The sequence below is a fragment of the Macrotis lagotis genome, chromosome 8, assembly GCF_037893015.1.
Source record: "Macrotis lagotis isolate mMagLag1 chromosome 8, bilby.v1.9.chrom.fasta, whole genome shotgun sequence".
Lineage (NCBI taxonomy): Eukaryota > Metazoa > Chordata > Mammalia > Peramelemorphia > Peramelidae > Macrotis > Macrotis lagotis.
The window spans coordinates 105548228-105561262 of record NC_133665.1 but is presented as its reverse complement, the minus strand read 5'-3'; the positions used below and the strand labels follow the sequence as shown (position 1 = coordinate 105561262).

General features: G+C 39.8%; 1 protein-coding gene across 3 annotated transcripts in view; it reads right to left on the bottom strand.

Moving 5' to 3' along the window:
• DAG1 (dystroglycan 1) overlaps window positions 1–12455 on the bottom strand; it is an 85310-nt gene extending 72855 nt beyond the window's left edge. The window contains exon 1 of one of the 3 annotated variants that reach the window (XM_074197947.1): window positions 12356–12455. The gene's annotated coding sequence lies outside the window, so the exon portion shown is untranslated. Of the gene's footprint in view, window positions 1–11306; window positions 11464–12151; window positions 12248–12355 lie in introns of those variants that run through there. The other 2 variants (XM_074197946.1, XM_074197948.1) reach the window with 2 other exon arrangements.
• Window positions 12456–13035: the final 580 nt, after the last annotated feature.

The following is a 13035-nucleotide window of genomic DNA, read 5'->3' as shown; positions in this document are numbered from 1 at the left end:
CGTTACTGAAACAATCAACTGATTGGTCTTCATGCCTAGCCTCTCCTTCTGTCTAGTCCATCCCACACACTGCTCTTAAAAGTAATTTTCATAATATTCTGATTAGCTACATGACTATTTAATAGACTCCAAGTGGTTTCCAGTTGCCTCTAGTTGCTTTTTTTTTTGCAAGGCAATGGGGTTAAGTGGCTTGCCCAAGGCCACACAACTAGGTCATTATGAAGTGTCTGAGGCCAGATTTGAATCCAGGTACTCCTGACTCCAGGGCCGGTGCTCTATTCACTGCACCACCTAGCCGCCCCTCCAGTTGCCTCTAAGAAAAAATAGCTTCTAATATGAATTCTGCTACCTGGCCCCACCTACCTTTCTAGCCCCTTCTTCCCAAATAGTATGATCCAGTGAAACTCTCCCTCTGTTCCTCACATACCGTGCACTCCATCTCCTGTTTCCAAAACCTCTGCACCACCAGGTCAGCCACAGGTCTGGAATGCCCTCCCCCATTATCTCATAAAACAGCCCTCACTTCCAATTAAGAGAAAAATCAAATATGATATCTTCTGCATCAAGTCTTTCCTAATCACACCAATGGGAATACTCTCTCTTCCAAACTGTTTCTATTTAAACACTTTGTAGGATTATCATTTACTCATGGTCTGTTATTACTGAATATATATTTATTGCTGAATATATTTATTTGTCTCCCTCATTAAGAATGCAAACTCTTTTTGGACAGGGACTGTTCTATTCTTTGTACTCATATCCCCAGCACCTAACAGTACTCGAAATACAGTAAACACAGGTGGTCCTTGTTGACTGATTTTATTATCCTTTTTCATTTTATGAGAAAAAGAACCAACCACAGTGCTGCCTCCCCCTCCCCAAAAGGGGGTCAATGGACCACTTTTTTAAAATGCACATAAAAGTAACAGAAGTTCAGAGAAACATACTCAGGACAACTTTGAAAGTAATATGCTGAATTTATTACATCTAAGTTGGTTTTTCTTTTTTACATAAACTGTTCAAAATATAAATTTGTAGTTTCATATATAATCTTTCTGAAATATTTAGTATATGAGAAAATGATTGCTTTTTGCTGTTCAACATATTCAAATTTTTAAAATTCCTTCCTGCTTGTATCCTTCTGATAAAATAGTACTAGTTTTTAAGTAACAAAAGTAACAGATTTTGCTTTACCAATGCACTGGAAAAGTTGAGAGCAACAACTCAACTTCTGTATCTAAGTTTAGTGGATTCTATTTTTAGCTCTTTAATACAGAACTTTCTCATAGTTACCTCTCAGAAAATTTCTCCTCAGGCAATTAAACTGTCTCACTACTGCTGCATGTCTATAAAAGCAGAAAGACCATTCTTCTCATAACTTCAATTATGTGCAATAACTAAGAACTGATCTGCTTCAAAGACCATTTTCCAAATTTCTTCTGTCCAGTGGACAACTGTCATTTTTCTAAGATCTCCTAGAAAATTCTAAGCTATATAAAGTGAAATGATAAAACTCCTAAATCCCTCTAACTTACAGTGAAGGAGGAGATATCTGAGGCTCAAGAGAGATTTATTAAGTGTCAGAGATGAGGTTTGAACCTAGTTCTTCCTTGAGGTCCAGTACTCTATTCATATAGCATACTACCTGCCTCTCTAAAGGAAGGGTCAAAGTATCTATTAAAGAGTAAAAACCAGGAGAGTGAAGATCAATAACTAAATAAAGACTCAAATCCAAAGGAAGTTATTTAACACTTGGAGATTTTATGCAAGAACACCATAATTGGTCACAGATTAACAACTTTTACTTAAACAGTATTTGGACATCATCCATCTTAACTTTGAATTCATTTACTGGTAACTAGTGACAGAAAAATTTCTGAATTTCAAGTCAGAATGTCATATTAACACCAGCTCTCCCACCAATGAGGGAGTTGAACTTGTTGATATCTAAGGTTCATTCCAACTCCATTCCAATCCAAGATTATATCATACATGATATATATTACTGAATTATTTTTCTTGGCTAAAAAATAATAAAACAGTAATGGAATCATTTTTATCTTATGCTGCCTTTCTTGGGCAAAAATTTATTCTTATACAATGAAATTAATTTAAATATATAATCATATACTTATATATAATTATAGAGATATATATATACACACACACACACACACACACACACCAATATATCAATTTGGTTGGTTACAAACTAATACCTTACCTAGGCCATAGATTCAGTGAATTCCATCAGAATGACATAAAAACACAATTAAATATGAAGGAGATAAGTTTGATTATGTTAAAATAAATTTCTAAACCAAAATAATATAATTTAAAAGAAAATAAAACTGGAAAAAATACAGTGTGACATCTAACATATATATGCGTGTATGTATACATACATACATATATATGTATATATATATATATACATACACATACATATATATATGTATATATATGGTACTGTCATAAACTTACAAATGTACTTCCCAAGTACATATCAGATGAGTCATCAAAAGATAAGAGTTATGTATAGAAAAAGAAATACAAATTGTTAATGGTCACATAAAACATGTTCAATCTCACTTATCTTCAAAGAGATGCAATTTAAAACTTGTGGTTACCTCAAATCCATCAAATTGGCAAAAAATAATTAAAAAGCATAAAACTCAAGGAATATTAAAGGGTTGTAGAAAAACAAATGCTCATGAATATAATAGGACACTATTGTATTGTGAGAAATGATGAAAGAGATGGCTTCGGAAAAGCCTGGGAATACTTGTGTGAACTAAGAGTCAAGTAAGCAGAACCAGGACAGTAATTTGAAATATAACATCAACACTGTATAAAAGAATAATTTTTAAATTCTTAATAATTTTAATCAACTCAAATGATCAACCATGATTCTAGAGGTTGTGGTTGTTCAGTTGTTTTCAGTCATGTCTGACTCTTTGTGAAAACATTTGGGGGTTTTCTTGGCAAAAAATGCTGTAGTAGTTTGCCATCTCCCTCTCCAGTTCATTTTACAGATAAAGAAATTGAGGGAAACAGGATTAAATGAATTACCCAGGGTCATAGAGCTATCAAATATCTGAAGCCAGATTTGAACTCACAAAAATGAGTCTTTCTGACTCCAAGTTCAGTACTCTGTCCACTCACTCTACCACTTTACTGTCCCTAATTCTAGCGCACCTGATATTGAAAAAGAAGAAAGCTACTCATTACTGACAGAGAACTGATGAATATAATATGGAGAACAAGATACATTTTTAGAGACATGGCCAATATAGGGATTTGTTATGCCTTACATTTATTTGTTATTAGGGAAAAATATTCCTTTTTCCCTGAAAATAAAGGAAAGCAGAGAGATGGGAAAGAGAAAATAGTACATTACAATTTTAATTGAAACAAATTTTTGATTAAAAAAAGAAAAGGATGGCTAGGTAGAGCAGTGAATAGAGCACCGGCCCTGGAGTCAGGAGTACCTGAGTTCAAATCCAGACTCAGACACTCAATAATTACCTAGCTATGTGGCCTTGGGCAAGCCACTTAACCCCATTGCCTTGCCAACCCTCCCCCCCAAAAAAGCAGGTACTGATGGAAAAACCTTGTTAAAAAAAATCAGGGATATACCGTATTAGCTGTACACAAAGCTATAAAAAAACTAGAAACAAATTAAGCATTTATCAATTGGAAAATGATCTTTACCTATTTGACTCCCCAGACCTACAAATTTAATCTCATTATCTCTCCTCTATATCACCAGATCTACATCAACTGCCTATCGAATATGTCCTCTTAGATATCCAATATACATACCAAGCTCAACATGTCCAAAATATAACACACACACACACACACACACACACACACACACACACACACACACGACCTCCTACTTTCATTATTTTTGCTGATGATACCACAATCCTTTGCAGGTTTACAATCATTACATGTCATTCTCAACTCTAACTCTCATTTACCACTGCCTGACCCACCCCAATATTCTATCAGTTGCCCAAGTCCCACAACATTTCATATATCCATTCCCTCTGTTCAAAATATATGACCAATAACTCAGCTCCGGTCCTCATGATTTCCTCCTATGTGTTCTCTTGCACTAAGCTTTCTACTTTCAGTATTTTCCCTCTCCTATCCTCCACATGTCTGCCAAAAAATGATTTTAAAATTTTATTAAATTGTATTTATAGCTTTTGTTTTTTACATCTTTCTAAAAGACAGTTCAAAATAAAAAGCTAAAACATCCATCAAGTTTAACAATATATGCAATGCTCCAGATACATATTCCTTTACCACTGCAAAAAAAGTTCATACATTCTTCATCTCTCTTGTTTGTAGCTAAAGTTGATCATTATAATTATACAGCATTTATTTTCAATTCGTTTTTCTTATTCTTTTCATTTATATTGTTGAAGTCACTATGTATAGAGGTTTCCTAGTTATGCTTACTTTCTATCAATTTATATGTCTTTCTCATCACTCTACTGATCATCTCCTACTCCCTTGCTTCAGTGGCTCCTTATTGCCTCTCCAATAAAATATAAACTGCTTGCATTAAATAGACTATCTTAAAAAAGACTGACTTCATAGTACCTCTTTCGGAGTACTCTAGGGTCCAATCAACTGGAAATTTGTTGTTCTTTTAAAATAACCATCCATCTCCCACCTCTACACCTTTGTACAGATTATCCCTAGTGACTGGAACACTATTCTCACATTCACTCTCCTTCAAGGTTCACCTTCACTATAAGAAGCCTGCCCTATTCTGTCCTCCACCAATCAACACACAAAGATGTTAGTGCTCTTCCCCATTCCCAAAATTACTTTGTAAGATATTTATTTGAGCTACCTTAATTACTCATTAATAACTTAAGTTCCAGGTAATGCTACATGCTAGCGATATAAGGAAGATTAAAAAAAACACAAATTTTGTCTTTGTATCTGTAACACCTATTATAGTACTTGGCAGAGTTGGCACTTAATAAGTACTTGTTAAAATGAATTGATTAGGCAAATTGTGATACATTAACATAATGGAATATTAAAATATAGTAAAGAATAAATGTAAAGAATAAAAAGCAACATGGAAAGACCTTTATGAAACAATGCCATAATTACAACAAGATAAATACAATTAATTTTACATTAAGAAATGAGATCAGATCAAGGATATTGCTGTAGGATTAGCAAAAATGACAGAAAAGTCATTTTATATATGTTGAAATCAATTTTTGAATATGCAATGGTTATAAGGCAAATTTAATTAGGTGTACTTATGTCTGCTATTAAAATTACAAATTATTTCTTTTTTAAATTCTTTCCTTATGATTTCATGTTCAAAACTGAAATGCTCCATTCACTTTTTTCTTTTAGAAGGCATTATCTAATCTGTTCTACAGGTTTACTTTTCCTCCCTTTTATGTAATCCCAATAAAACTGGAAAATTATTATAATTTGAAATCTGGTCAAATTAAATCCCCTTCATTTCTACTTCATACACTTATTTCCCCATAGTCTTGATATTTTGTTCTTACACATGAATTTTATTATTTCTTCTAATTTTATAAAATATTCTTAAGGTAATTTGATTGATGCAGAATTAAAATATTGTTAATGTGCGCAGTAATGTTATTTTTTGCTGTATCAGCATGGCCTATCAATGAACATTGACTGTCTTTCCTTATTTAGATATTCCTTTATTTCTGACTATTATATAATTGTATTTGTACAAGATCTCTGTGTGTATGTCTAAAGTAACTACAAGACAGCTACTTTAAAAAAAAAACTCTCCCCCTTCCTGGCTTTTGTTTAAGTAACATAGAAATGCTGATTATCTGGAACTTATTTTGCATCTTACTACTTTGCCAATGCTATTATTTTAACTTTTGTTGATTCTCTAGAGTTTTTCAAGTATGCTATTATATCATACATGGAAAAATAATTTTGCCTCCTTTCTGATTACATATAATCCCCCAATTTTTATCAGAGACAGCTATTGTTAGTCTTTTAAATAATTTATTGAACAAAAGTATTAAGAATTGGTCCTTGCTTCTAGTTTTCTTTTAACAAACTGAAAACTGTTTAAATGGAGAGTTGCAAGAACTATCTGTCACAATAACTATTAAACGTTTTGTTTGACTGTTTCCAGAAATTATACCTTGTAGGGTATTCAATCAAAAAGTAGATTCTTATAAGATATATTGAAACAAAATTTATCAACATTCAACATATTTTTAAGAATAACTGAACCTTGGGGGTGGCTAGGTGGCGCAGTGGATAGAGCATCGGCCCTGGAGTCAGGAGCACCTGATTTCAAACCCGACCTCAGACACTTAATAATTACCTAGCTGTATGGCCTTGGGCAAGCCACTTAACCCCATTTGCCTTGCAAAAATCTAAAAAATAAAAAAATTAAAAAAAAAAAGAATAACTGAACCAATTGAACAAAAACACCAATATAAAAAATGGCATACTTTCTATTAGATTGAGAAGTACTTTGAAAAATGTAAGCAATGTCTGTAGAAAATGAATTAAGTATAACTATCCTTTCATTGTAGAAATATCAATTGTATATTGTACAGCCAAATGAATCAGACCCCTTGCAGAAATAACACATTTAAGAACAGTTTTCTCCAGTTTTGAATTACTACTTAGATTTCTTTAAAAAAAAAAACAACATATTTTTATACCAATTATTAGAAGTAAGCAATTTTCAAACAGATTATTGCTCTCTTTGATACTTTATGCAGGAAGAAATTCCAACACCTACAGGAATATAAGGGCAAATTCCAATACATTGTACCAAGTACAATTACCAACACAAGCTAAGCATTGGCTGATTATTTCTCTGAATAATATGCAGCATTCCAAATGCTTCCACTTACTACTGGGCTGTTTCCCAACTGGCACACTACCCTATATTTAGGATGCAATAGTGCAATGACTAGCAGCAACAAAAATGAATCAGTGGTTTCTTATGTGCAGAATGGCAGAGGACATTGAGATGTGTTTAAATAAAAAGAATTTAAACACCCCTCAAAGTGGGGGGGGGGGACTGGGACACCTATGGGAGGAAACTTGTTTTAAAAATAATACAAGTATGCCTCATTTTATAATAGATGTCAGCATCTGGGTAAACTGGGTAAAACAAATCACATTTGAAATTGCAGATTCCCTGAAGAAATTTGATAAGTTTTTTAAAATAGTTTCCATCTTTATTGTACTTTACATTTTTTAAAAAGCACTTTTTATTTTTTCCCCCAATTACATGTAAAGATAGTTTTAAACATCCATTTTTTTGGTAAGATTTTTGAGTTCCACATTTTTCTTCCTCCTTCCCTTCCAGCAAATAATCTGAGATAAATTATACGTGGTATAGGTTGTACTATGTTAAACATTCCATATTAGTCAAGTTGTGAAAGAAGAATCAGAACAAAAGTGGGGGAAACATGAGAAGGAAAAAAAACATAAAACAAGTTTTTAAAAGTAAAAATAGTATGCTTTGGTCTGCATTTATATGGATGGCATTTGCCATCACAAGTATTTTAGAATTGTCTTTGATCATTGTACTGCTCAGAAGAGCTAGGTCTATCATAGTTGATGATCAAACAATGTTGCTGTTAATGTGTGCAATGTTCTCCCAATTCTACTCAAGAAATCTGATATTTAAAGAAATCTCAAAAAAATGTTTTCTGTGAAACAAATAAATGCTTATGCCCCAATTTTATTTTATGCAAATCAATTTTTATAATTCCAAACTTCTTAAATCAGAGCATGCTTGTCCTCTACACAAAGCAGAGGGAAAAAAAGCATACTGGAAGGTACTCCTCCTTGAATTTTGAATAAACTCCTACTTCAAAAACACTTAGCTAAAATGAGAACTAGAACCCACAGGGAAGGGTAAAGTATGATAGTGGTGAATATCTGTTGTTAGGCTAGAACTCTTCCAATGTCCCTTCCAGACAGACATAAAGAATGTTACTTATCCCCCTCACACACTAAATTATCAAAGAATGAAAAAGCTATATGTTATACTGAAGACTTGACAAACAAAAAGATCAAGAATTGGGGTGAAAAACTCAGATACAAAAAGTAATTCAAACTAAAAATATTCAACATACTTAAATTTTTTTAAATTACTAATTCAAAATGGTTCAACTTCAAAACAAAAACCTCAGCACCTTTGCTGCCACTTCCTCAGAAAGACAATTATATCAAATTAACTTCTTCCCGGACATAACTACAACACTCAGGCAAAATAGTAATCTTTTGAAAATTAATTTATATTTAACATTCAGGCATCTAGTAAGAATTAAATCACATAAATTTCATTCAAATTTCATTCAACTAGGGAAACAAATCTAGCTTCACAAATTCAATACAATGTGAGCTTGTGTCCATTCAATTATAATTTCCCAAAGCTTAAAAAGTATGATAGACTGTATGAATCTTAATTCTAAAGGTCAATATATCCCTAAGAGTATCCAAAACTGAAAATCACAGCCTAACTATTAGTTAATGCTAGCTTCAGAGTTCTATGCATTAGATCTAATTAAAAAATACTATATTATGAAAGTATTGCTACCTGAACAGTATTAAGTTTAGAAATTAAAGAAAATGAGAGAACCTGAAGGGGAAAAAAACCTAACATGTGTCTACAAGTTGTCTCCAAAAGTTCAAACTGGACCTCTAAACTTACCTGCTACTACTCACCCCCTACAGGAACACCACTCCAGTCAAACTGGTTCCCTGGACATACCATGCATATCCCACCTCTTCACCTTTGTTCAAATTCTCCCCTGGAATGCCATCCCCTCCTCCCTTCCCCTTCAGTTTTCTAAATTGTACCCAATGAAGATCCAATCCAAGTCCTATCTCTTTCCTGGTCATAAGCACTTCCTCTACCTTTAGGGGACGAAAAAAGCTTTGATGTCACAAAAGGAATAGGGCAGTAGCTGACAAGGAAAGAAGAAAATAAAGCTTTAAAATCTATGGATAAAATCCTGCCCTACTACTTTCTGGTTGGGGACCTATAAACTTAAAATGATCTCAAATTTTACTTCTCCCTTCCACTTTCCAACCACCCCACAACTCATCTGACTCCTAAGGAACTCACTAACTAGTACAAGGCATAGTACATGCAAAAAAATAAACAGTTCCAAGTCTCAAGGAACTTCGATGCTACTAGTGGGTAATGCATGCCTGGAAAGATGGGTAGGATGTCTTCACATCTCACTTTCTTCTCTATACCCCTTTTTCTACAACTAGAACTTCCTTCAGAAAATCCAATAATATTAAGCTACCATATCATTGGTTGAAAGTTAAGGGCAAAAGAGAGACTCAAGTTTCAATGCACAAGTATCAAAGAGGAAAAAGCAGAGGCAGTGAATTTAATTTTATCTTAACAAGGATAAAAATAGTAATTTACCTTGAGATTAAGAAAAATGTCCAAAAGAAAAAATATAAGAAAATGTGAAGCATTTCAAAGCAGAAATAACTCACCTGGAAAAAAAAAAAGACTGAAGAGAGATACCTTAAGAATCATCAAACCACCTGAAAGGTAGGACCAAAGAATTGTCCAAGCCTGCAGTATAGAATCCAATAGATTTGAGGGTTTTGGGTTAGATATAAGCAAGGTTTTTCACTATTAGAGCAACTGAGTTGCCAAGGGAAACTATGGAATCTTTTTCTTGGAAATACACTTGAGGTCATTCAGACATAATCCCAGACAGGAAGAAACCACTTTAGATGACCTGGTAAGGTGCACCCCCCCATTTGCCACCAAACAAATCAGTTGCCACTTATCTTGGTTCAGACTTCAGAGTTATCCTCTGAAGTCAAGAGAGGTGGTATACACTTTTTCAAAGTTTCAATTCCACTGTCAGCAAGCAGCTGATTTTTTTTTTCAGAATAATTATGGACCCTGCAAGTTTCTTGACCAAAAGAAGATTACCAAAAGGAGTGTTGCACAATTCCTATTAAATGTTTATGTAGGGGTGGCTAGGTTGCACAGTGGACAGAGCACCAGCCCTGGAGTCAGGAATACCTGAGTTCAAATCCCGCCTCAGACACTTAATAATTACCTAGCTGTGTGGCTTTGGGCAAGCCGCTTGGAGCCATTGCCTTGCAAAAACTAAAAACTTAAAAAAAAAAAGTTTATGTAAATAGTTTCTTACTCCTACCTACATTCATCTACATGCCTGAATAATGTAGACCCTGCAAGTTTCTTGACTGAAAGTCTACCAGCAGGAGTGTTTCACAATTCCTATTAAACATTCATTGTGTAAATAGTTTTCTGATCCTATCTACATTCATCTACATACCTGGAACTTCCATTTAATAAATAAAATACTTACCTCTCCATTCTCCCTTTGCTGCTTCCTAGTAATAAAAGAAGTCTGTCCCTAGTTTGCTTTGGTCCCAAATAATGAGTAGCCCCACAGCATGTTTCTACTTTCTCAATCCTAAAGCAGATTAACTTGGCCCCATTCATGTTCTCCAAAAATCTAACAATGCAGTTTTAAGAAGTCAGAATGTCTGTCTTTTTCTTTTTCTTTTTTAAGGATTTTGCAAGGCAATGGGGCTAAGTGGCTTGCCCAAGGCCACACAGCTAGGTTATTAAGTGTCTGAGGCCAGATTTGAACTCAGGTACTCCTGACTACAAGGCAGGTGCTCTATCCAAAATGTCTGTCTTTTTAGAAACAATACTACTTTGAAAAGAGATCACAGTATTAATAAAATCAATTAATAAAATATACCTAGTCTGGACACCCAAAACACACCTGAAAATATATATTAATTGGCTACATGCGCCACTTTTTTCTCATAAGCAGAAAAAAACAAGAGAAAGATGGAGGGAAGGGAGGAATGGGGAGAATGAGAGAGGAGGGAGAGAGGGGAAAAGGGGGGTGAGAATAATGGGTGAGAAAGAGAAAGGAGAAGAGAAAGACTGAAAGGGAAACAGTGAGAGAAAGGCAGACTAGGACCTTTGCCAAGAATCATTTCTACTCACTGATTCAGAGAAAGAGCCCGAGCAGGCTGTACTTCTGAGACAAAACTCTTAATACAGCACCAAATCAGATCCTTTCCAAAAAGCTGAAAGTTTACAATCTATGGCCACAGCTAAGTGCTCACAAACATCCAAAACTTCACCATGTTGGGTGACTTTCAGAAAATAAAATGGCAGTTTTACTAAAAGGTCTGCTAGATTCTGAAACTAGCAGGGGACTTTTCGGCCTTAAAACTCATCCTAGACCTTTAAGAATCTAGAGGTTACCTACCTGTCAAAAGGGGAGTACCCAGACTCATGGTTTGTAAAAAAATCACCACCTGGATCGCTCCTCTTTAGAGGAGTCCTTATGGAATGAAGGGGGGCTTCCGGGGCCAGCCCTCCCGGGGACACCCAACTCTGAGGAGGCTCTAACTCCAGGGGAGGGGTGCCAAGGGGCCCCGGGGGCCCGGGTGGGGGCTGTGGGCGGGTCCCCCCCGCCCGGGGCAGGGCTCGGGCTGCCTCCCCGGAGCAGCCTCCCCGAGCCGGGCTCTGCAGCCGGGCAGGCGCGCGCAGGCCCCCCGCTTCCCTTCCCTCGGCCAGGCAGGCCCGGCGCTCCCGCTCCCCTCGGGTCGGCCGGCGGCGTCCAGCCCGCCCAGAGGCCCCGGCGGCCCCGGCGGCCCCGGGCGGGGAAGGCCCCGGCCCCACACCCGGCCGACCTCGGCCCCGCGGCCTGCTCCGCCGCCTCCCCGCCGGCCCCGGGCCCGGTTAACAAAAGGCGCGCTGAGCGGCCGCCGGGCCCGGGCGCCGGCCCCCCTCCACCCGCCGCCCCCAGGCCTGGACCCCCCGGGCCGGGAGGGGATGCGGGCGGCGGCGGGAGGGCCGGGCAGCGCCTCCCCCCGCAGCCGCCGGCCCGGGCCCGCCCGCCGGTGCAGGGCAAGGACACGGCGGGCCCGGCCGGCCGCTGCAGGCCTCGCTCGCCCCCCGGCCCCGGGCCCCGAGCGGCCGCAGCAGCAGGTGTTAGGCGAGGAGGAGAGGGGAGGGGGCCGGGGCCGCCGGGGAGGGGGAGGGGCGCGGGCCGGGCGGGCCCAGGGCCCGGGAGCCGCGGGGCGGCCGCAGGGGGAGGGCGTGACTCACCCCCGAGCGCCGCCGGGCAGCGGCAGGTGCCGACACTCCCCGCTCCGCCAGGCCGCCGGGCCGCAGGCCGCCGCCGCTCCCCGGGGCCCCGGCGCCGTGCCGCCGCCGCCGCCGTGCCGCCGTGCCGCCGCCGCCGCCGCCGCGCGCGCAGCCCCAGCCCGAGGAGCGCGAGAGCCGCGCCGCAGCCTCCGCGCGAGCACGTACCGGGGGAAGGCGGGGGCGGGGCGGCTCGGAGCCTAGCAACCCCGGGTGACACGCGAGCACCGCAGCCAATCCCCGCGGCCGAGCGGTCCCCGCGGCGGCGCCCGCACGATCCCTCCGCGGAACCCCGAAGCTTCTGCCTGCATCTCTCTGCCCGCAGCCGGCCCGAAGCCTCCAGGCTGCAAGTCCCGCCCACGGCCCCGCGCCGCCGCGCTCATTGGGCCGGCCCGCCCACTCTGTCCCCAGTGGTCCCGCCCAGCCCCGCCGAGCCCCGCCCCCTCCGACGCTCCCCTCCGGGGCCACGCCCCTTTCTGCACATGGATCACGGGCACGCCCTGTCTCCGAGCTGGCTACACCTCCGACACGCCCCGCTCTGCACGTGCCCTCTGGGACCCCCGGCCACTTCCAGGCGCCGGCCTGGACACGTGCTCACCCGTCCCCCCGACCCTCTCCCAAGCCCAAACAGGTCGACCCGAATCTTGGTTGTTGTCCCCTCCTGGGGAGACGGCCGGATCAAAGGCCCCCTTCCCCGGGGAGCCTCCCCAGATGTCTATCGGCAATGACCTTAACCTCCAGGATCACACGGCACAGTCCTGCCAACCTCATGTCCTCCTGTTATCTGTGCCACTACCCACATTAGACTGAGACTCTCCACCGGGAAGCAATAGATAATCAATCGGCAA